This window comes from Astyanax mexicanus, chromosome 23, assembly GCF_023375975.1.
Source record: "Astyanax mexicanus isolate ESR-SI-001 chromosome 23, AstMex3_surface, whole genome shotgun sequence".
NCBI classification, from domain to species: domain Eukaryota; kingdom Metazoa; phylum Chordata; class Actinopteri; order Characiformes; family Acestrorhamphidae; genus Astyanax; species Astyanax mexicanus.
In genome coordinates, this window is record NC_064430.1 from 30,342,493 (window position 1) to 30,365,849 (window position 23,357).

At 39.7% G+C, this 23,357-nt stretch overlaps 1 protein-coding gene across 3 annotated transcripts in view; it reads right to left on the reverse strand.

Annotated features, from left to right (window-relative positions):
* apba2b (amyloid beta (A4) precursor protein-binding, family A, member 2b) overlaps nt 1-23,357 on the reverse strand; it is a 255,994-nt gene that overhangs the window by 100,595 nt on the left and 132,042 nt on the right. The window lies entirely within an intron of this gene.

Below are 23,357 nucleotides of genomic sequence, written 5' to 3' on the forward strand. Positions count from 1 at the left end.
AAGGGCTGGTTATGGGCAGGACGAATAACAGACCGTCAGCTCCGGTCAGCTCTGCTCTGCAGCCTGTGACCTCGAGGCAGCCCCCAGGGGTGGGGTTATTTAAATGAGTAGGCTGTCTCTCTCTGACAGTCTTTCTCCCTCCTCTGGTCTCTACTGCACAGACTTGGGTTTCAGGATCGCCAACATGGAGGAAGATTTTGGCTTCATTTTCATTTAATGAATGGGAACTGCGACATGCCTTCCATCTTTTTTTCCAGTCTCTGGTTTATTCTCATACTACAAGTCTTTCCATTGTATTTATCTCTCGTTTTTGACCATGTTTTGTTCACCGACACCCTACATAACCTAGTGACAAATAAAAGGCTATGATTATTATTATATAAAACTTTTTCTCATATTCTTACTAACACAGGCGCAAACATAAGGGTGTAGGTCACTGTTACCCGCGGTCATATTTCCACAGTATACACTATTCAGTTATAACCCTGTATTCAGTGTGTATGATATTCAGTGTGATTATGATCTGTGTGATTTGTTTTATTTTGAGCAGGTGGGTCCATAATTCGTCTCTATTCACTGAATTCTGGTTTTGCTCTGATTGATGCTGCTCAGATCTGTAGCAGGATTATTGAATTTGAATAAATTACCATGCGAGCAGAAAGACTGTCGGGCAAATGGAAGAGAAATCAATCTCACCTGCCCCCCATAATCTACATCACCGCCTGACGGGGGGCTTCATTCAGACTGAAACAGAAGGGCGTGGAGGACGGAGGGACACATAGAAGACGAGGGGATGCAGGAAAGACAGGAACAAAGGGAAAACTTTGGGCTGTAGCGAATAGAGGGCAACATAGAGGGAAGATGGGGGACATGGGGAAAACAGGAGACATGGAAAAGACTGAGGACACAGGAAAGAGTGACACAGGGAAGACTAAGGGATGAATAGAAGAAGGTGGGATGCAGGAAAGATGGGGGACACAGAGAAGACTGGGGGATACAAGGAAGATGACGGATGCAGGAAAGACGAGGGGATGCAGGGAAGACAGGGGAACACAGGGAACATGGGGACATGGGAAAAAAAGGAGACATGGGAAAGTTTGAGGACGCAGAGAACAGTGACACAGGGGAGACTAAGGGATAAAAGGAAGACAGTGGGAAGCAGGAAAGACAAGGTTCACATGAAAGACAAGGTTCACATGAAAGACAGGGGGATACAAGGAAGAGGGGGATTCATGGAAGACGAAGACGCATGGAAGATGAGGGATACATGAAACACATGGGGACACAGAGAAGAAAAACATCACAGGGAAAATAAGGGGGACACAGAGAAGGCAAGGGGCCGAAGGGAAGACTAGGGGACACGGGAGATGAGGTAACACAGTGAAGGTAAAAAGACTAGGTGACACAGGGAAGATGATAGGACAAAGGGAAGAAAAAGGGACACAAGAAAAACTACGGGGACACAGGCATGACGAGGGACACACGGAAGATGAGGGGACAAAGAAAAGACTAGGGGACACAGAGAAGACTTGGGGACACGGGTCAGACTGGGAAACACAGGTAAGTTGAGGGGACATGCAGGAAAGATAAGTGGGGCACATGGAAAACAAGGGGGAGAGGGGAAGATGAGGGGACACAGGGAAGACTTTGGGCTTTATGGAGGATGAGGAATGCATGGAACACACAAGAACACAGAAGCCATGGGACACATAGAAGATGGTGGGCACAGGGACGACTGGGGGACACAGGGAAGATGCAGGGAAGACTCAGAGACAAAGAAAAGACTAGGATGACACAGGCAAGACTGGGTGACACAGGGATGTTTAGAAGACATGCAAGGAAAACAAAGGGACACAGAAAAGATGAGGGGTGACAGGGAGGACTATGAGAATCAGGGAAGATGGAGACACAGAGAAGATGAAAGGACATGCAGGGAATACTAGGGGACACAGGAAAGACGAGGAGACACAGGAAAGACTAGAAGATGGCTGGAAGACAGGGACACAGGGAAGATAAGGGAATGCAGGGAAGACTAGGAGACCCCCACAGATCATTTAATTCCATTATCTGCAATAAAATCCAGCCTGTAGACTCTGATAGACCCTTCAGTCTACATGATCTATAACAGGGGTGTCCAAACTACGGGACATTTGCGGCCCGTTTCCTTTTTTTGGAGTGGCCCGCAAGTATTTTAGAAATAGAATGAAAGTTGGCCCGCTGTTAAGCAGGTTTTTATAATGTGAGATTCAAAGTTTGAACGCTAGGTGTCAGAAACAGACCAAAGAGTCTAAAAGCGGAGAGAGTGCACGTTTCTAGAGCAGAAAATCAGGCCAAAGAGTCTAAAAGCGGAGAGAGTGCGCAGTTTTAGCGCAGAAAAACGGGCCAAAGAGTCTAAAAGCGGAGAGAGTGTGCAGTTTTAGCGCAGAAAAACGGGCCAAAGAGTCTAAAAGCAGAGAAAGTGCGCAGTTTTAGCGCAGAAAAACGGGCCAAAGAGTCTAAAAGCGGAGAGAGTGTGCAGTTTTAGCGCAGAAAAACGGGCCAAAGAGTCTAAAAGCAGAGAAAGTGCGCAGTTTTAGCGCAGAAAAACGGGCCAAAGAGTCTAAAAGCGGAGAGAGTGCGCATTTCTAGCGCAGAAAATCGGGCCAAAGAGTCTAAAAGCAGAGAAAGTGCGCAGTTTTAGCGCAGAAAAACGGGCCAAAGAGTCTAAAAGCGGAGAGGGTGCGCATTTCTAGCACAGAAAATCGGGCCAAAGAGTCTAAAAGCAGAGAGAAAGCGCAGTTTTAGCGCAGAAAAACAGGCCAAAGAGTCTAAAAGCGGAGAGGGTGAGCATTTCTAGCGCAGAAAATCGGGCCAAAGAGTCTAAAAACGGAGAGAGTGCTCAGTTTTAGCACAGAAAAACAGGCCAAAGAGTCTAAAAGCGGAGAGAGTGTGCAGTTTTAGCGCAGAAAAACAGGCCAAAGAGTCTAAAAGCAGAGAAAGTGCGCAGTTTTAGCGCAGAAAAACGGGCCAAAGAGTCTAAAAGCGGAGAGAGTGCGCATTTCTAGCGCAGAAAATCGGGCCAAAGAGTCTAAAAGCAGAGAAAGTGCGCAGTTTTAGCGCAGAAAAACGGGCCAAAGAGTCTAAAAGCGGAGAGGGTGCGCATTTCTAGCACAGAAAATCGGGCCAAAGAGTCTAAAAGCAGAGAGAAAGCGCAGTTTTAGCGCAGAAAAACAGGCCAAAGAGTCTAAAAGCGGAGAGGGTGAGCATTTCTAGCGCAGAAAATCGGGCCAAAGAGTCTAAAAACGGAGAGAGTGCTCAGTTTTAGCACAGAAAAACAGGCCAAAGAGTCTAAAAGCCGAGAGAGTGCTCAGTTTTAGCGGAGAAAAACAGGCCAAAGAGTCTAAAAACGGAGAGAGTGCTCAGTTTTAGCGCAGAAAAACATGTCAAAGAGTCTTAAAGTGGAGAGGGTGCGCATTTCTAGCGCAGAAAAACGGCAAAAGAGTCTAAAAGTTGACGTAATTAAGGAGTTTAATATTAAGAGACAAAATGAAATGAAACATCAATTTGAAAAATCTTAGTTTACACAACACTGTAAAAGATAAAGATAGTAAGTCAAGTAAAATGGTGTGTAAATGAAAGTAATCAGGAAAATGTATTATTTAAAGTGGTATATTTCATTATTTGTTTTATTACAGAGTCTGTGGCCCGTGACTTCAAATATATTTCTCCTTCTGGCCCCCAACAAAAAAAGTTTGGACACCCCTGATCTATAAACAGAGCAGAACACTGATGCTGTGGGGAGAAGACTGGAATACAGCAGGGTTCTCACGCTCCTGTGATTAAAGACGTTTATCAATCGACCAATAAAGATCATCAGCTTTCTTTTCCAAATGTAATTAAAGAAAACACAACTGAATAATTTTTTATGAATCACTACAAGATAAGCATTTCAGGCAGACAGTGAAAACTGCTAGTGCTGCTAATGACACGCATTAAAACTGCCTCCTACTGAGAACACACACACACACACACACACACACACACACATATACAGTACTAGTCAAAAGTCAAAAAGTTTGAAAACACATTAAGTTTTTTTCATTATTTTAACATGTTCTGTATTATAAATTAATATGTTCTGTATTATAAATGTAATAATTTAATAAACACAAAAGTCTTTTAACAAACCAGAATATGTTTTATAGTTCAGATTATCTTGATTAGATTAGACAGTTTCGCACATCTCTGCTGGATTTTCTCAGTCAGCTTTATGAGGTAGAGTCACCTGGAATTCAGGCTTTCAGTTAACAGCTGTGCTGAACTCATCAAGAGTTAGTTACTTGAATTTCTTGTCTCTTAATGTGTTTGAGAGCATCAGTTGTAAAGTAGTGAAGAGGTAGAGTTACAGGTATACAGTAAATAGTGAATATTTCAGTAATGTTGTAATCCAAGTTTTTTGGCACTGCTGTAGCAGTATTAGCATTATGTGCTAACCGTGATAAGCACTAGCTCTTTTGCCATTCAGAGGTGAGTATTATTGGCCTGTAACCTGCTGTTAATCCTGGCTAGCACTACTGGAGCAGCATTAGCATTAGCGGCTAACCATGCTAAACACTAGTTCTTTTGCTATTCAGAGGTGAGTATTATCAGCTTGTAGCCTGCTCCTAACCTTGGCTAGCTCCGCTGTAGCAGTATTACCATTAGTTACTAACCGTGCTATGCACTAGATCGTTCGCTGTTCAGAGGTGAGTATTGTTGGCCTGTAGCCTGCAGTTATCCCTGGCTAGCACTGCTGGAGCAGCTTTAGCATTAGTGCTAACTCTTTCACTGTTCAGAGGTGAGTATATCAGACTGTAGTCTGATATCGTGTTCAAACTAATATCACCCTGGCTTACCGGAACACACTCAGGATTCCTTAGTGTAGCGCTGTCGAGTGGCATAACTACTAATCCTAATGCTGCTGCACCCAGCCTTAGTGGAAATCTGGAAATCTAAGCTTACTGTAAATAAACGAAAATGCTTTACTCACCCAAATGAACAGTTTTCAGGAGAGAAATCTGTGTAGATTAATATCCATCGCTCATTTGACTTTAAATGTTTTGTTTACTTAGCTAAGCTGAATTAGAAGGAAAACATGGCAACACCCCTGTTCCTTACTAGTGTTGCATAATGTGCCATATAATCCTGTGTGCTTCTGTGTATTAAAAAAATGACCAGAAAATAGACATTAATTGATAGTACGCCTTATAATCGGGTGTGAAAAACACAGCACTCGCAGTTTCAGTCTGAGGAGTTTACGTAATCATTTTTAACACCAATTATACTGTAAGCATAACCTTGATGTGACCCTTCCCAAACTCTCTCCATAATCATAACAGTTCCCAAAAGTAATAACAGATACAGACACACTCACACCCACACACTCACTGAGATGTAAATGCAATGTTACTGGAAGTGTACAGATCCATTCGCTTTAAACTTGGAAATGAAGCTCTGCTAATTGCCCTGAACAGTGTCATTAGCTGCTGATGGCGCTGGTTTAATTAGATCTCTGCATAAAAACTAGCCGAGTGTCTCTTATGGAGTCTTCCAGTCTTCCTGCACTCCAGTGGAAAGTGATGCGTTCAATTTACTCGATTCAAATATGGACATCAATTCCACACGATAAAGTTTATCACATTAATGCACGCAGAATCAGAATCAGAACCCAAGCATTACCAAAGGGAAGTCAACTAAAGACAGAGCGATGTTGATGTAATAAACTTTATTAATGCTAAAATGATGTACACTTACTTAATTCAGTGCTATTCTAGACTAGAACAGCACATTCAGGCTGTGTGTTAAATCACACTCAATACTAAACATTAAGGGTCCAGTTCCAATCCTTTGTTTTTACCGCTGTGTTCTAGCACAAAGATTTTCAACCTGTGGGCAACAGTCCTCAGGTGAGTTACAGTGGTTGTGGTAAATAAAGTGGTATAGAAAGTTTGATAGTTTTAATGATTTTCCTTTATAAATCATTGGATGATTAGATCAGCAATGTCAGTTAAATATATCATATACAGTTGTATAAAAAAAAAGTTTGGGCACCCCTATTAATCTTAATCATTTTTAGTTGTAAATATTTGGGTGTTTGCAACAGCCATTTCAGTTTGATATATCTAATAACTGATGGACACAGTAATATTTCAGGATTGAAATGAGGTTTATTGTACTAACAGAAAATGTGCAATATGCATTAAACCAAAATTTGCAAAAGTATGGGCACCCTTATCATTTTATTGATTTGAATACTACTAACTACTTTTTACTGACTTACTGAAGCACAAAATTGGTTTGGTAACCTCATTGAGCTTTGAACTTCATAGCCAGGTGTATCCAATCATGAGAAAAGGTATTTAAGGTGGACAATTGCAAGTTGTTCTCCTATTTGAATCTTCTCTGAAGAGTGGCATCATGGGCTCATCAAAACAACTCTCAAATGATCTAAAAACAAAGATTGTTCAACATAGTTGTTCAGGGGAAGGATACAAAAAGTTGTCTCAGAGATTTAACCTGTCAGTTTCCACTGTGAGGAACATAGTAAGGTAATGGAAGAGCACAGGGACAGTTCTCGTTAAGATCAGAAGTGGCAGGCCAAGAAAAATATCAGAAAGGCAGAGAAGAAGAATGGTGAGAACAGTCAAGGACAATCCACAGACCACCTCCAAAGAGCTGCAGCATCATCTTGCTGCAGATGGTGTCACTGTGCATCGGTCAACAATACAGCGCACTTTACACAAGGAGAAGCTGTATGGGAGAGTGATGCGAAAGATTTTCTGCAAGCACGCCACAAGTTGCCTGAGGTGTGCTTTTGCATTTGCGACTCTGTTTGTGCTACAACAACTTTTTGTATCCTTCCCCTGAACAACTATGTTGAACAATCTTTGTTTTTAGATCATTTGAGAGTTGTTTTGATGAGTTGCCCATGATGCCACTCTTCAGAGGAGATTCAAATAGGAGAACAACTTGCAGTTGGCCACCTTAAATACCTTTTCTCATGATTGGATACACCTGGCTATGAAGTTCAAAGCTCAATGAGGTTACCAAACCAATTTTGTGCTTCAGTAAGTCAGTAAAAAGTAGTTAGGAGTATTCAAATCAATAAAATGATAAGGGTGCACATACTTTTGCACCGGTCAAATTTTGGTTTAATGCATATTGCACATTTTCTGTTAGTACAATAAACCTCATTTCAATCCTGAAATATTACTGTGTCCATCAGTTATTAACAATAATACAATGCACAGGCAATTCCAATTATGAGAAAGAGTTAAGATGCCAACTGCAAGTTTTTTTCTCTGAAGAGAAGCAACTTGGGAGCATTAAAATACTCTACTCTAAAATGACCTGAAACTAAAGATTGTTCAACATCATGGTTTAGGGGAAGGATATTAAAAGCTCAAATCTCAGAGATTTAACCTGTCAGTTTCCACTGTGAGGAACAGAGTGAGGAAACGGAAGAACCACAGGCACAGTTCTAGTTAAAGCCTGAAGTGACAGAACAAATCTCAGATAATCAGAGGAGAAGGATGGTGAGAACAGTCATAGTCAACCTACAGACCTCCATATACCTACATCATCATCTTACTGCAGATGGAGTCACTGCGCATCATTTAACTATTCAGCGCACTTTACACAAGGAGAGGCTGTATGGGAGAGTAATTAATGCAGAAGAAGCCTTTTCTGTTCACACGCCACAAACGGAGTCGCTTGAGGTATGCTAAAGCTAAATCACATTTGGAGGAGCCAGCTTCATTTTGGAATAAGGTGCTGTGGACTAAAATTAAAATTGAGTTATTTGGAGGGCGGTTGTTTATGCATAGCTTAAAAAGAACACAGCTTTCCAAGACAAACACTTTACTGCTCCCCACAGTAAAATCTGGTGGTGGTTCCATCATGCTGTGGGGGTTTGATCAGTGCAGGTACTTGAATCTTGTTAAAGTTGAGGGTCGCATGGATTTCAGTCAAAATCAGCAGATTCTTAAGAAAGATGTTTAAGAAACAGTGAGAAAGTTGGAGTTAAAGCGCCGGGGCTGGATACTTCAACAAGACAACGACCCTAAACACTAAACTCTGCTCAGAATCTACTAAAGTATTCATGCAGAGGAACCCAGACCTGAATATTATTAAAAATCTGTGGTGTGATTTAAAGCGAGCTGTTCATGATCAGAAACCATCAAACCAGACAGAACTAGAGTTGATTTAAATGTTTTTTAAAGAAGAATAATCCAAAATACCTTCAATCAGAAGCCAGACTCTCATTAGAAGCTGTAGGAAGAGTTTAGAGGCTGGCATTTCTGCAAAAGGAGGATCTACTAAATATTTATGTAATTTTTCTGTTGGGGTGCTCAAATTTATGCACCTGCCTAATTTAGTTAAAATAATTATTGCTCACTTTCTGTAAGTCCTATAAACTTCATTTCACTTCTCAAATATCACTGTGTTCATCTGCTATATATGATATATTTAACTGAAATTTCTGATCCAAACAACCAATGATTTATAAAGGAAAATCATGAAAATTATCAGGGGTGCCCAAACTTTGTCATATCACTGTAGTTTTCTTCCTTTAATACATACAATTCTAATTTAAAAAGTGTGAATTTTATATTTACTCAGGTTCTCTTTGTCTAATAATAAAGTTTGTTTGATAATGGGAAAAATATTAGTATGACAAAAAAGCAAAAACAAAAGAAATCTGTAGATATCTTTACTATCAATACATGACAAGATACTGTATTTCAAATGCACTGAATTCTCAATGAACTATTTATACTCAGTGTTGGGCACGTTACATTGAAAAAGTAATTAGTTATAGTTACTAGTTGCTTTACCAAAAAGTAACTGAGTTACTAACGGAGTTACTCCACAGTAAAAGTAACTAGTTACCAGTAAAAGTCACTACTGTGTTACTTTTGTTATTCGCCCGTAAAAAAAAAAAGAAAATCAATTATGTAATTACTATTATTATTAGAAAAATAACAAACGAAAATAAGACCAAAATGTTGACAAAAATATAATCTAACGAATTAAAAAAAATAAGAAATGAAAAATTCCACACAACCAAAGAAAATTACTAAGACCTGTAATACTGAAAAAAACCCTGGAAAAAACAAATACGCGTCTGGGGATAAAAATTAAACAAATCAAACCACACTCAAAGAAAAGATATATATATATATATATATATATATATATATATATATATAAAATATATAAATATATAAATGTATATATAAACTAAACAAAAGAATGGACAAAAACAACAATCCATTAAAAAAACTCATTTAAAACAATTACAGTCTTTCTGCGCAAAATAATAAAAGTTATGGTTAGTTTCAGTTTCAAATCATGAAAACAGTTCACCAAAACCTCAAACTATCCTATGAGAATAAGCATCTGTTGAAATTCTTAAACAGCAGAATGCCTGTCTGCTATAGTAAGTTACAAAGTTAAAAAAAAAAGTTTATTCAGCTGCTAAAGTAACGTGCAGTAACGGGGTGTAATGGGGAAATGGTAACAGTGTTATAGTTACAGTCAGAGTAATTAGTTAGATTACTCGTTACTGATAAAAATAAACGGCATTAGTAACGCCGTTTATTTCAATGCCGTTACTCCCATCACTGTTTATACAGTATAAATATAGCACTCAAAAACAGAGATAGCAACATGGCCAGAGCACCAACGAGTCAACTACTGGCAACCTTGTTGTAGTGTTTATCCTCAGATAATTCACCAGGGAAGCCAAAGCCACTGTTCTTTCATCCTGGAGAGGTTTAACTCTACCAATTAACCTCCAGCAGACAGCTGCGTAAAAGCAGGTTAGCGTGTTTTGATGCAGAAGATGAAAGCTGTGAGCGGAGAGGTGGGATAACAAAGAGAGATAGATAGAGCATGAGGAAGAGAAGAGGAGGAGGGGGAGGAAGAGGAGAAGGAGGAGGAGGAGAGGTCAGCTAGAGTTCTGCTGGTGTTAGATAGCAGTTTTCCCACAGGACTGCGGGTTCATCACCAAGACGAAGGCCAGCAACATCAGGCTTTCGTTCCTTCACACTTTCTCTGATCAAATCATCTCCGACAGCTTTGAAATGCTGCATCTGAGCTGCTTCCTCTCTAGGCTTTCACACGGGCTCAGAGGAACGGGTGAAAAAAGGCCTGTCAGAGGAGAGCTGCATGATATGGACTAAAATCTGATATCTAATAAAGCCGTTGCTGAGAAAAAACATGGCATGCAGTTATACATATATATATATATTAGAGCTTAGATTCTCTGCCCGAACCCGACCTGACCCGAGGCCTGACTTGAAATCGGGTCGGTTCAGGCCAAGATTTACCACTACATTCCTCGGGCCGGGTCGGGTCGGGCTCCAGAAAATAGTCTGAGATGTAGGCATCTGTTTTTTAATTATATTTTTAATTTATATAAAGATCTGGTGTGATAATCACAATGTCGCTAAATAACCAATTATTATTGTTAACGAAAACGAACCAAATAACAAAAACTGAAAGTGAAAAAACGAAAAAACGAACCGCGGCGGCACCTCGTGGTCCGCTGTGTTAGTTGTAAGCGCTCGCGCCGCAAAATACGACAGAAAACACAGAGGGAGCTGCAGAATTCTGTATGGGACTAGAATATGAGCACGAGGAGATAAAAGAGGGTTTGGGGTTTGTCTTTGCCAAATTTGCGCATCTAGAGACTGAGATTTTTGCCCATTCTTCTTTTTGTAAAAAAGCTCAAGCTCAGCCAGGTTGGATGGAGAGCGTCTGTGAACAGCAGATTTCACATCTTGCCACAGAAACTCAATGTGATTTAAAACTGGGTCATTCTGATATTCTAACACATGAATATTCTCTGATTTGTATCCTTCCACTGTAGCTCTGTAGGTCTGGCTGTATGTTTATGTTTAGGGTCATCGTCTTGCTGGAAGGTGAATCTCCTTTCCAGTCTCAGGTCTTTTCTTTGCCTTCAACAGGTTCTCTTCCAGGATTGTCCTGTATTTATCTCCGTCCATCATCCCATTAACTGTCCCTGCTGAAGGGATGAAAAGCACCTCTACAGCATGATGCTGCCACCACCATGTTTCACAGTGAGCAGTGTTATTTTTCCTCCCTATATAGCGCTGCTTTGCATTTAGGACAGACAGTTCAACATTGGTCTCATCTGACCACAGAGCCTTCTTCCACATGTTCACTGCAACTGCAAACAGCAATTCATTTATATATTTCATCATTCTTTTAACAATGGCTTTCTTTCTTGACACTCTTCCCTAAAGGCCATATTTGTGAAGCGCTTATGACTTATGATAGTTGTCCTGTATACAGATTCTCCCCCCTGAGCTGTGGATCTCTGCAGCTCCTCCAGAGTGACCATGGATCACTTGGCTGCTTCTCTGATCAGTGCTGTCCTGGCTCGATCTGTCTGTTTGGGTGGAGCATGGCCATGACTTGGTAGGTTTGCAGTTGTAGAATAATGTTTCGTTCATTTTTGGATGATGGATTGATCATACAGTGCTCGTTGGGATGTTCAAAACTTGGGATATGTTTTTGTAACCAAACCATGGTCTTGGTCTTCATGATGCTGTTTGTTTACTAGTGTTTTTATTGGGGCTAAATACTTTTCAGATTTTTAATTGATAAAAAAATGTAAAAACAATGTATCATTTTCATTCCACTTTACATGTATGCAATACTTTGTGTTTGTCTATCAATTTAATGGGGTATGAATACAAACCACTGTAAATCCAAACGGTGTGCAAACTTTTTTTGTTGGAGATCAGAAAGAGAAATATATTTAAAGAAAATAAAAAACAAATAATGAAATATACCACTTTAAATAATACGTTTTCCTGATTATTGTCACGTCTGGTGCTGTTAGCTCCTCTGTCCCTTCCACACTCAGCTCTAACGGAGGTTCTCAGGTCAACAACTACACTACCCAGAATGCACCACCCGCTGACATCACGCACTCACCTGATCACGTGACACCTCACCTGCTTCCTCCAGGATTACTGATTACTGGCACTATATAAGAGCACTCCACACAAACACCCACGCCGCGTATTGTAGGTTCTCCTCATTACAAAGCGTTCTATATCTCTTGTCTTCAGTTTATCTTGTGTATGACCTTGCCTTTGTTTTCTCGACGCCGATTATTGCCTTTGCCTCTGATACTGGATTGCCTGTGTATTACCTGGACTGTGTTTTCACTACTGCCTCTTGGATTACCTCTGACATTGGATCTCTCGTGTATGAACTCTGGACTGTCTCTCGTTTATGGTATGGTTTTGTCTACATTGCTCTGGTTTCTGGTGATTACCCATTTTCTGTATCAACCACGTCTTACATCTGTTTATTTTTATAATAAACGTATTGTTTTATCAGTATCTGCACGTGTCTGCAATTCTGTGCTCACCATGACAATTATTTCATTTACGCACCATTTTACTTGACTTACTATCTTTATCTTTGACAGTGTTGTGTAAACTAAGATTTTTCAAATTGATGTTTAATTTCATGATGTCACTTAATGTTAAACTCCTTAATTACGGCAACTTTTAGACTCTTTAGCCCTTTTTCTGCGCTAAAACTGCGCACCCTCTCCGCTTTTAGACTCTTTGGTCTAATAGAGTTCAAACTTTGAATCTCACATTATAAAAACCTGCTTAACAGCGGGCCAACTTTCATTCTATTTCTAAAATACCTCGCGGGCCGCTCCAAAAAAGGAAACGGGCCGCAAATGGCCCGCAGGCCGTAGTTTGGACACCCCTGCTGTAAATGAATACAGGTGTGGAGTGATTAGATACTGGGTCTTGCCTCATTGCCTATAAAAACACCCTTTTGGGTAGTGTATCTCTAGGTGAGAGATTATTGACTGCCAACAGGTCTCTACAATAAATTTAAAAAAGACATTTTGCCTAGTTGACAAATTTTGAGAGGGACGCATCATTAGACTAGAAGAATCAGGATGCTTGTTTGGCCAAATCTGCCATCTGTCAGAAATATCTCAGCCAGATTGCGACACTTCATTGGCCTTTCTGATTGGCAGATGGTAGAAAGTGTTCTAAATACAGGAACTCCAACAAAAAAAACCCTGATTTCAGAAGAAAAAACGAATGACACTCTTCTCCAGATCCCTCCATACTTGTTCTCAAGATGAAACTCACAGACTTTCTTTAAACTCTTCCTTAAACTCACAATTGGAACACTTTCCCCATATGGCTGCCACTTCAATAACTTTAATAACTCAAAAAACTCACCGTACTTGATTCCAAAAGCACAAAACCATAAACAACGCCAAACCAGCAGCAGAGAAACTTCATTAGAGGTTCGGCTTATTCCCAAACACACACCTCCATTCATCAGCGGCGGGGAAAAGAGCGGCTCGCTGTATTAAAGCTCCAGCACTGTGATGCATGATTTCAATTTAACAGCCACAGAAGCTGTCAAATTTCCGCAGCATTTACGGCCCCGCCGCTGCCCCCACCCCGCCGCCGCCCCCACCCTTCCGCCGCCACCTCCACCCCGCCGCCGCCCCCACCCCGCCGGAGTGACAAATGAAGAAGTGAGGCTGCAGAGAGGAGCAGAAACACTGCAGCGCTCCTGCTCAGGGCCGAGGGGACCGAGTGAGCGAAGAGCTCCAGAACAGCTGGCCATCAGCCATCATCACCCACTCAACCATCATCCACTGGCAATGCAACACATACACACACACACACACACACACACACACACACAAATACACTCTAACTCTGTAACAGTGTTACTGCTACAAAGAGTGGACTTAATTTCACTGAGCTTTAAATCTGGACTATACACTGTAAAAATAAAGCAGCTTTAACTTAAAAGTTAAAGTACATTAACCCTTAGAACCCTATGGAAATATTTTCTGTCCAAAATCGCACCTTGTGTTCTCAGCTTAATTACTCTGGAATCCCTTCCCACAAACATAATCCATATATGGTTAGAAAGGGAGGAGCTTACTCTTTCTAAAAATAGTGATGAATAACATCACAGTGCAGTAAAGCTAAATCTACAAGAAACCCATTGAGAAAAACACCTAAAAAAGTGAAAAATCTCCTTCCCCAACCAATATTATTTACCTTTAGTGCTTCAAACATATTTATATGATGTTTCAAACCAAATAATATCAGTAAATAAAGACTCAAAAGTGTCCACAGAAAAAGTGTGAAACTACCTGCTTTACTCAAACTAAAGCTAGGTATGGTGTGCGCACTACTTTATAGAGTTTTTATTTTACTTGCACATTTTTACTAAGCAGTTATTTTGCACTAAACATTTATTTTTTTAGACTAAAAAGTTTACATTTTTGTATCTAGTTTTCTTTGTGTGTCCTGATTAAAATACTAAAAGGCATAGTCTGCTCTGAGTGTCAGGTTTTTAGTATCTACATGTATCCTAGAGGTGTGATTATTGATTATCAGGAGAAATAACTCCGTCTGATGCTGTTTCTCCATGTATTTTGTCAAAGTAATAATTAATAAGCCATGTAATAAACTCAAATCATCAATATTCTTATGCTTTTAACTCATAAACACTCTAATCTAATCATTTTTAAAAATAATCTTAGGTGTGAATATATTTAAAGTCTATACATGCAAGTGAAATTTTGACCAAAACATGATCAGTTCCAGATATATAACAATTCTGCTTCCTCTTACATTTTAAATGATTATATTTTTAAGCAGCCGTATGTCTTCTGGAGTAAAAGAGATGAGGACATGTGTCTGTCTGATATAATTACTGTGTTATAAGACCTGAAAGAGGAACTGAAAACAAAAACAAAGAAAAGACATGCAAAAACAGCTAAAACTAGGGTTAATTCAAATTTACTATAGTTTACTATTATTTGAAGAAACTAAATTTTGGTCTGCTGGTTGAGATCTTTTGACAGTACACAGCATGATTAGCCAGCAGACTTTGTCTGACTGAGGGATCTGTACCTACTGTCTGTGGCAAGTCAGCAGATGAAGAAGATGTAAGAACTTTCAAATAATGAGTTTTGTGCTTCTATCTCATTTAAGCATCAACTCACTTATTTTGTTGTGCCGTTTAGCACAAGCTAAGACTAACGTGTGGTAAACACTCAGCAAAATCCTATTTGCATAAAAGTGACAGAGCTCTTAAACAACTCATTCTTAAAGGGCTGGAGAGGTTTTTTTATAAAAGAGTGATTTTGCGTAAATAACTTAATGAACATTTTTTTTTACTATAGTCTATCGACATATTCAAACTTGTGTAAAAGAGGTGAAATATGTCCCCTTTAAGACTTGTGTCTTTAGGAATGGCAACATTACAAAGTATTAAATGCTTTACTGCCCAAACTTTTTGAAACGTATAGCAGGTCTGAAATACAGGAATGGATGTATATTAATAAATTAAATGAAGTTGAAGAGACACACTATGAACTATCTTGGGTTTATAGTGTCTACAATGAATGTGCATTGTCCGTTCTGCCCTAACTCTTTCTGATCTGGGGTTGTAAAAGAAAGTTAAATAAAAAAGTAACTCTAATTGAAACTTGCTATAAAGACATGGTGACTTTAGACTTCTGTGTGTAAAGTCTCAAAACCAATGTTTGAACAAACTTGGGCTTTTATTTGTCAAAAAAAAAAAAAATCACAGAGTAATTCATAATCTTGCTTTTAGTCCCCATTATTTTTCCGCTTCATTCACTTCACATAACAAGGCTCGCAGACATTATTGTACGTTTATGATTCAGAAACTACTGTGGACTTAATTAGAGATTTCTCACTGATGTATTTATAAAAGGACAGAAGTTCAGTAAAGTGAATCGTATGGAATTACAGTTCTGGGCACAGCTGAAGGCCAGACTCGCCGAACACACAGAAAACTACAGAGCAAAACCAATTATTTCTGTTATTCTCCCCAAAAGCTCCACATTCAACTGAGATAAACTCACTGTTACTCTGCAGCTCATGTCCGGCAGATCTGCGCAGACAGGGGAAAAACTGTGGGTCAAATGTTCACACTGTGCAAACAGGATTCTGCTGCAAGAACAGCTGTATTATTATGGGGTGCAGTTTTATTATAATAGCCACATTAAACCTGTGTAAAACTGGAGCCTGTTTAATCAGTTTAGAGTAGGGTTTTCTATAGATGATCAGCTTTTCATCCACCTTGATCATCAAAGATCAGTTTAGACCAGGGGTGTCCAAACTACGGCGCGTTTCCTTTTTTGAAGCGGCCCACGAGGTATTTTAGAAATAGAATGAAAGTTGGCCCGCTGTTAAGCAGGTTTTTATAATGTGAGATTCAAAGTTTGAACGCTAGGTGCCAGAAAACGAGCCAAAGAGTGTAAAAGCAGAGAGGGTGCGCAGTTGTTGCGCAGAAAAACTGGCCAAAGAGTCTAAAAGCGGAGAGAGTGCGCATTTCTAGCTCAGAAAAACGGGGCAAAGAGTCTGAAAGTGGAGAGGGTGAGCATTTCTAGCCCAGAAAAACGGGGCAAAAGAGTCTAAAAGCGGAGAGAGTGCGCATTTCTAGCCCAGAAAAACGGGGCAAAGAGTCTAAAAGCGGAGAGAGTGTTCAGTTGCATCCCAGAAAAACGGGCCAAAGAGTCTAAAAGCGGAGAGGGTGCGCATTTCTAGCGCAGAAAAACGGGGCAAAGAGTCTAAAAGCGGAGAGAGTGCGCATTTCTAGCGCAGAAAAATGGGGCAAAGAGTCTAAAAGCTGAGAGAGTGCACAGTTGTAGCGCAGAAAAACGGGCCAAAGAGTGTAAAAGCGGAGAGGGTGCGCATTTCTAGCGCAGAAAAACGGGCCAAAGAGTCTAAAAGCGGAGAGGGTGCTCAGTTCTAGCGCAGAAAAACGGGCCAAAGAGTGTAAAAGCGGAGAGGGTGCACAGTTGTAGCTCAGAAAAAGGGGCCAATTATTATGTATGTATGTATTTTACTTAAAAAGCAAAGAAAGTGTGTCTGCATATTTCCGTTTAACTACAGAAAACACAGAAAACAATTTACACTGTAAAGCACTAGCATTACTGCTACTGTGAGCTGATTGGTTGGCGAGCTGATCCTGGAGATACAGGTAGAACATGTTTTAATAGCTTATAAGTGGAGTTCAAAACGATAAAAAATTATGTCTACTGTGCTGAAACATTTAAAACAGTTCTGTGTTGAGGACATACATTTATAAACTTTGATAAACTCTGAACTTTGCTCAGTTGTTTCATTTGAACGAATTATTTTGGACTAATTTCAAGTGTGTATTCACCACTGTAGAGACATACAGTGGTCAGTATTTACCAAAAGTGCTCCAATGAAGGATAATAAACACTAAAGGCTCCTTGTTTCTCATGAAGGCCCCTCCCACCCCACAACTTCCACAATTTCCAGGACTTACAGGATCTGCTCGATACCAAATACCACAGGACACCTACAGTTTATGGAGAGAGCTTCTGGAGAACGTGGCTCAATGGTCTGAGCTGTTTCAGCAGCTCTAGTAGGAGCAACACAATATTAGATAGGTGGTTCTAATGTTATGGCTCATTGCAAAATAATATTCAATCATTTGAAAGAATTGGAGGAGATGATGGAATGATGAGGTGACCTTTCCCAGATAAAATAGGCCCAAGGGAAAGCAGCCAATCAGCAGGCCTGCCAAAAAATCTGCGCGAGTGTGAAGATGTCCAGATGGTTTGGAACTCCTCCAGGACGGCTGATCGGAACAGAGCGACTCGCACACCCGGGCCCGGGTCCCAAACACACCAATACACAATAACACCACACTCCAGAGAGAGAGAGAGAGATGATATTCGCACGGCCATCTTGAAATCGATCACTGAGCAGCCTCCACGCCTGTCCTCACAGAGCTTCTTTCTGGGCTAATACCAAAAAAACCCCTCAAAAAATTGATAATGAATATGCATTAATACACAGTAAAAGCCGATAAGTTGACTAAACTCAAAACTTTTGTTGTATCGATTACCTAATACATTTTAAGTTCATATAATATAATTTTTAAGTACAGTGAACCTAACAAATACATATACATATATATTTAAAATTTATATTTTCCTGAACTTGTATTTAGTCTTCTTTCTGGTTTCATTCAACTATTATTTTAAATACTCATAGAAAAGTAGATGAAAGAAAACAGTAAAGAATTAAAAGTACTGAGAGCACAGCGAGAACACAGAGTTACTGCAGCTCAGTAAATGATACTGTTCTACAGCTACAACACAGAGACCAAGCATTTAATCATAAGATGTGATCTACAAGTTTACCTAAGGTAGCCCCGGGGGAATCACTACACACTGATAGTGAGTGTCTGTCAAAAACTGTTGGACACACCCAGTGTGCAAACAGATTGTGACAGAAGCCAATGGAAAAGAAGCTGTTAACGGCAACAGACTAAACTCAGTTATTATAAGTTGATTCAATTCAAAGATCTCAGTTTAAGTGTATTTGTGCCCACGAATGTTCAACTAACTCAAAATAGTTGAGTATTGTTTAGAAATCTCCCATTTTATGTAAAAAACAGACTTAATTTATGTGAGTTCAATCAACTTCTGGGTTTACAGTGTAGGGACTGTGCCATCCGCCAAACAGTAGTTCCACAACAAGTGAACTGTAACAGAACTATAACTACAAAACAGTTTATACAGGCTAACACCACCAATGTTACCTAAAATTGGGAATAAGTGAAGAATAGTGAAAGTTAAGGTGGTTGGTAAACGTTAGGACCATGAAATAACGCTGAAGCTCTCCTCTCCTGCTCCGCGGAGTCTTCTTTATGTGAAAGCTGCACGCTTGTGAGCATTTCTGCCTGTTTGCTGGGTGGTTTTGGTTAGCTAGCTGCTGCTGCAGGAGTGTGGTTAGGTTAGCGTAGCTTGCTTTAGCTCAGCAGTAGCTGTTATTACACTCCACTGCTTAGTAAATGTGAATAGGATCAATGTTTATCTGCTAAAAAAGGTCCTATTCTTTTGGCAGTACATCTCAACAGTTAGTAAATAAGATGTGTATTTTGTATTGTGAGGGAGTTTATGCATTTGCACATCTGTCAGCAGTGGGTGCAACTAAAAGCTGAATGTATTCTTTAGAAGGAGTTTCCACAAACATTTGCTCATTGCTATCTTACACCCAGCCAACAGTCTATTTTCACTACATTGTTTAAAATAGTGTTGTTTGAATAGCAACAGTGGTCTGGAAGTGAGGTGTGTTAAGGTAGATTTCGGGTGCACTGATATTTTGGCAATGGAAAACACAGGTGCACCACTGACTCAATATAACTTAGACAGACATCAACATTCAGACGTTCATTGCTATCTTGGCAATAAATTGTCAACACAGGCGCATCCCCAATGCACAAACACCCCCAATTGTTACACATTCATGGCCAGGCAGCAGAGCACAAACCCATAGTGCGTGGCTGTTGGCAGCTATGCTAACTTTTAAATGAACAATAAACAGAATAAACGAGCATAAGAAAGCAGCTCAATTTCCTCTGCTGAGAAGTGTTGCTGCTCCCCTGAAATAGCAATCTGCCAAAGTCAGAACACACCTGGCTCTTAAACTGAATGGCAAGTTACATGCTGATTGGTTTATTTCACATTACACCCAAAACACACCAACAATTAATTAAGAGAATTAGTACATGCCTTTTGCACATTTTGAGCTACACAAGCTGTACTTTTCCCATCGTTACGACAGCAAAGACACACTGACAGACTCTAAATCAAGCTACACAGCGCATGGTTAAAGGCTCGCTTATAGATCGCTAAAAGTGTCTCTTCCCTGCAGCACTCATTAGAGTTAGGAATAATGAGGACACAGATGGTGAGGAAGTAGTGCGCCTTTGTAGGAAACCAAAAATGTCCTCTGTTCTGCATTATTTTGTCTTGATGATTCTGAAGCACACACTCAGGCCCTTCTCACAGAGATAGTGATATGTTATAATTTGTTGGTTTGTAAGGACATTTTTGTGGTCTTCACAACAAAAAAGGCATTTTTACAAAAATTGTTACTTTAAGTAGAAAAAAAAATAAAAGAGTGAAAATATTTACTTTTATTCACTAAGGTTAAGGCCCAATTCCAATTTACCCCCTGGCCCTAACACTTACCCCTACCCCTTTATTTAGTAAGCCTTCCCCTTGGAACAGAGTTAGAAGGGTAAGGGCTGAAATGCTCCACCTTAAGAATTGGAACAACCTTTCAATCACCCAATAAGAGTGCTAAAGTTCAGTAACCTAGCTGCTGCTGGTTAACTTGTTAACTTTAGAACAGGGGTGTCCAAACTTTTTTTGTTGGGACCAGAAGAAGAAATATATTTGAAGTCACGGGCCACAGACTCTATAATAAAACAAATAATGAAATATACCACTTTAAATAATACATTTTCCTGATTATTTCATTTACACACCGTTTTACTTGACAGAAATGCGCACCCTCTCCGCTTTTAGACTCTTTGCCCCGTTTTTCTGTGCTAGAAATGTGCACCCTCTCCGCTTTTAGACTCTTTGGCCCGTTTTTCTGTGCTAGAAATGTGCACCCTCTCCGCTTTTAGACTCTGGTCCGTTTTTCTGTGCTAGAAATGTGCACTCTCTCCGCTTTTAGACTCTTTGCCCCGTTTTTCTGTGCTAGAAATGTGCACTCTCTCCGCTTTTAGACTCTTTGCCCCGTTTTTCTGTGCTAGAAATGTGCACTCTCTCCGCTTTTAGACTCTTTGGCCCGTTTCTGACACCTAGCGTTCTCAGCCCTCATGCTTCTCAGGCAGCAGCAGCCTGTCACTCACACAGACACAGAGACAGCGCTGTGTATCTACAGTACTTCTTGTGTCAGGAATCAAACCATTGATTTAATTGCTTTAAGTAACATTGCACGACAGAGCACATCGTGATGGTGATGCTTAAACGATATATCGTGCAGCCCTGTTAGTTAGCTAGCTACTGAGACTAAACTACTAGCGATCTATTTTTTATGCTTGTTATGAAGAATTCCGCCGTAAAACACTGAAACTACACATTAAATTATGGCAATATAGTGCTAATCGTCACTTTTACAGGGAAAATATTCACACTTGTGGGTTTTTTTGGTCACTTTTTTCTGACCTTCTTATCAGTGATTCTCATACCCCACAATTTAAAGTGTGCCTCTGCAAAATCTCTGTATGAAGGGCTAAAAACCCTATCCTGATAGGGTAGGGGTAAGAGGTAGGGCCAAGGGGTGAAATGGGATTGGGCCTAAGTTTAAGGTTAGGCCTGGTATTATGTTGTATTATGTACAGTTATTATTCAATGAATGGACAGTCCTTACAAGAATAGCAAAACACAAAGTAGTGTGTGTGTGTGTGTGTGTGTGTGTGTGTGTGTGTGGTTATGCAGGTCACACTCCTGCACTGCAGTGCTGCTGTATCCCTCTGTGCTTCTCTAAACCCCTTAGTCTGTGAAATTTGATGGTGTAGTTTGTGCCGCTGAGGACGGGCTGGGATTAGCCCCTGTGAGCTCGGATCTCTGCAGCACCACTGAAGATCAGCTGAGGAACAGTAATGAGCTGTTCCGTCTAACTAATAACTGTATTAATAAGAAAAACATATATACCTGCATATTTCTTGCAGAATAAAAATATTTGGCCGATATCGTTAGCATAGTTGTATAAAAACGTTATTTTCTGAAGCTATGAACAGATTACAGAGGTGGAAAGTAATGAATTGCATTTACTCAAGTTACTGTAATTGAGTAGATTTTATGAGTAATTTGTAATTTTTAAAGTAGTTTTTAAAATAGGTCATTTTACTTTTAATCAAGTTCATTTTGATACAAGTAATTTACTTCGCTACATTGGAAAACTCCCAATTACTGAGTAAAAAATAAAATGCTGGGAAAAAACAATTGTCTGAATTACAAAAAATAATGATTGGCACGGATGCTGGCGCGTGGAATAATGAGGCAATAACGTCCTCATGCAATACAAAACCGGACAGAGCTGCAGCTTTCAAAACTTCCACATCAAACCTGAGAAAGCATTTGGTGGTAAATATTTTTATCATTAAACAATCTGCTTAAATATAAAAAAAAAACATTTAAATATCAGTTAAAGCACAGCAATGGCAAGTGAACATATATAACAAGTACCTTTAAAACTATAAAATACAGTTTATAGTCACCTATATGACCATAACTTTTTAACAGTAAAGAAAAAAAATTGATCATAGAAACCTATACCACTTGTTGGTGAAAATGTTTTATGGGCTGGTCTGAACAAATACTGCCTGAAAGATACAAATTATTATGTGGAAAAATAATTCATTTAAAAAATGATTTAATTTATGATTTGTTGTACTTTCTTTACATCAAATAATTAAAAGTAACTATGTATCTTTTACTCAAAGTACATTTTAAATTGAGTACTTTTTACTTTTACTGGAGTATATTTTTTGGATGGGTACTTTTACTTTTACTTGAGGAGAATTTTAGCAAAGTAAAGGTACTTTTACTTAATTACAATTTTCAGTACTTTTTCCACCTCTGACAGATTATTAATCTTATGGATCAAATGACAGAAAATCCGTTCTTTGTAAAAAAGAACAAGGGCCATGTCACAATCGAAAACGACTCGGGAATGCATTTATTATTGGTTCAAAGACACCCGGAAATGAATGGAAGTGAATGGACAGCTTTGCTCAAATGGTCCTCTCATCCCTCAGCAGCACACATTTCAGGTGGCATGTTTTGGAAGACAAAAGCTGGGGACCTGGAGCGCACACGGGAGAAAAAAGGGCAAGAGAGGAAGACACACACACACCTTGTGAGAGAGTGAGCATCCTGATTGGCCTCTCCATATGCTAAGTTGGCCAATGAGGTTTCAGTGTAGGAGGGACTTGCAGCGCGCGCGAGAGAGAAAGAGAGGTAAAAACGCGTGTACATTATCAGCGCTGTGTCCATTAAACACAAACAAACACATTTAACTCCACAAAAATACTCTACTGCAGGGGTGTCCAAACTACGGCCCGCGGGACATTTGCGGCCCGTTTCCTTTTTTGGAGCGGCCCGCGAGGTATTTTAGAAATAGAATGAAAGTTGGCCCGCTGTTAAGCAGGTTTTTATAATGTGAGATTCAAAGTTTGAACGCTAGGTGTCAGAAACGGGCCAAAGAGTCTAAAAGGGGAGAGAGTGCGCATTTCTAGCACAGAAAAACGGGGCAAAAGAGTCTAAAAGTTGCTGTAATTAAGGAGTTTAATATTAAGAGACATCCTGAAATGAAACATCAATTTGAAAAATCTTAGTTTACACAACACTGGCAAAGATAAAGATAGTTAGTCAGTTAAAATGGTGTGTAAATGAAATAATCAGGAAAATGTATTATTTA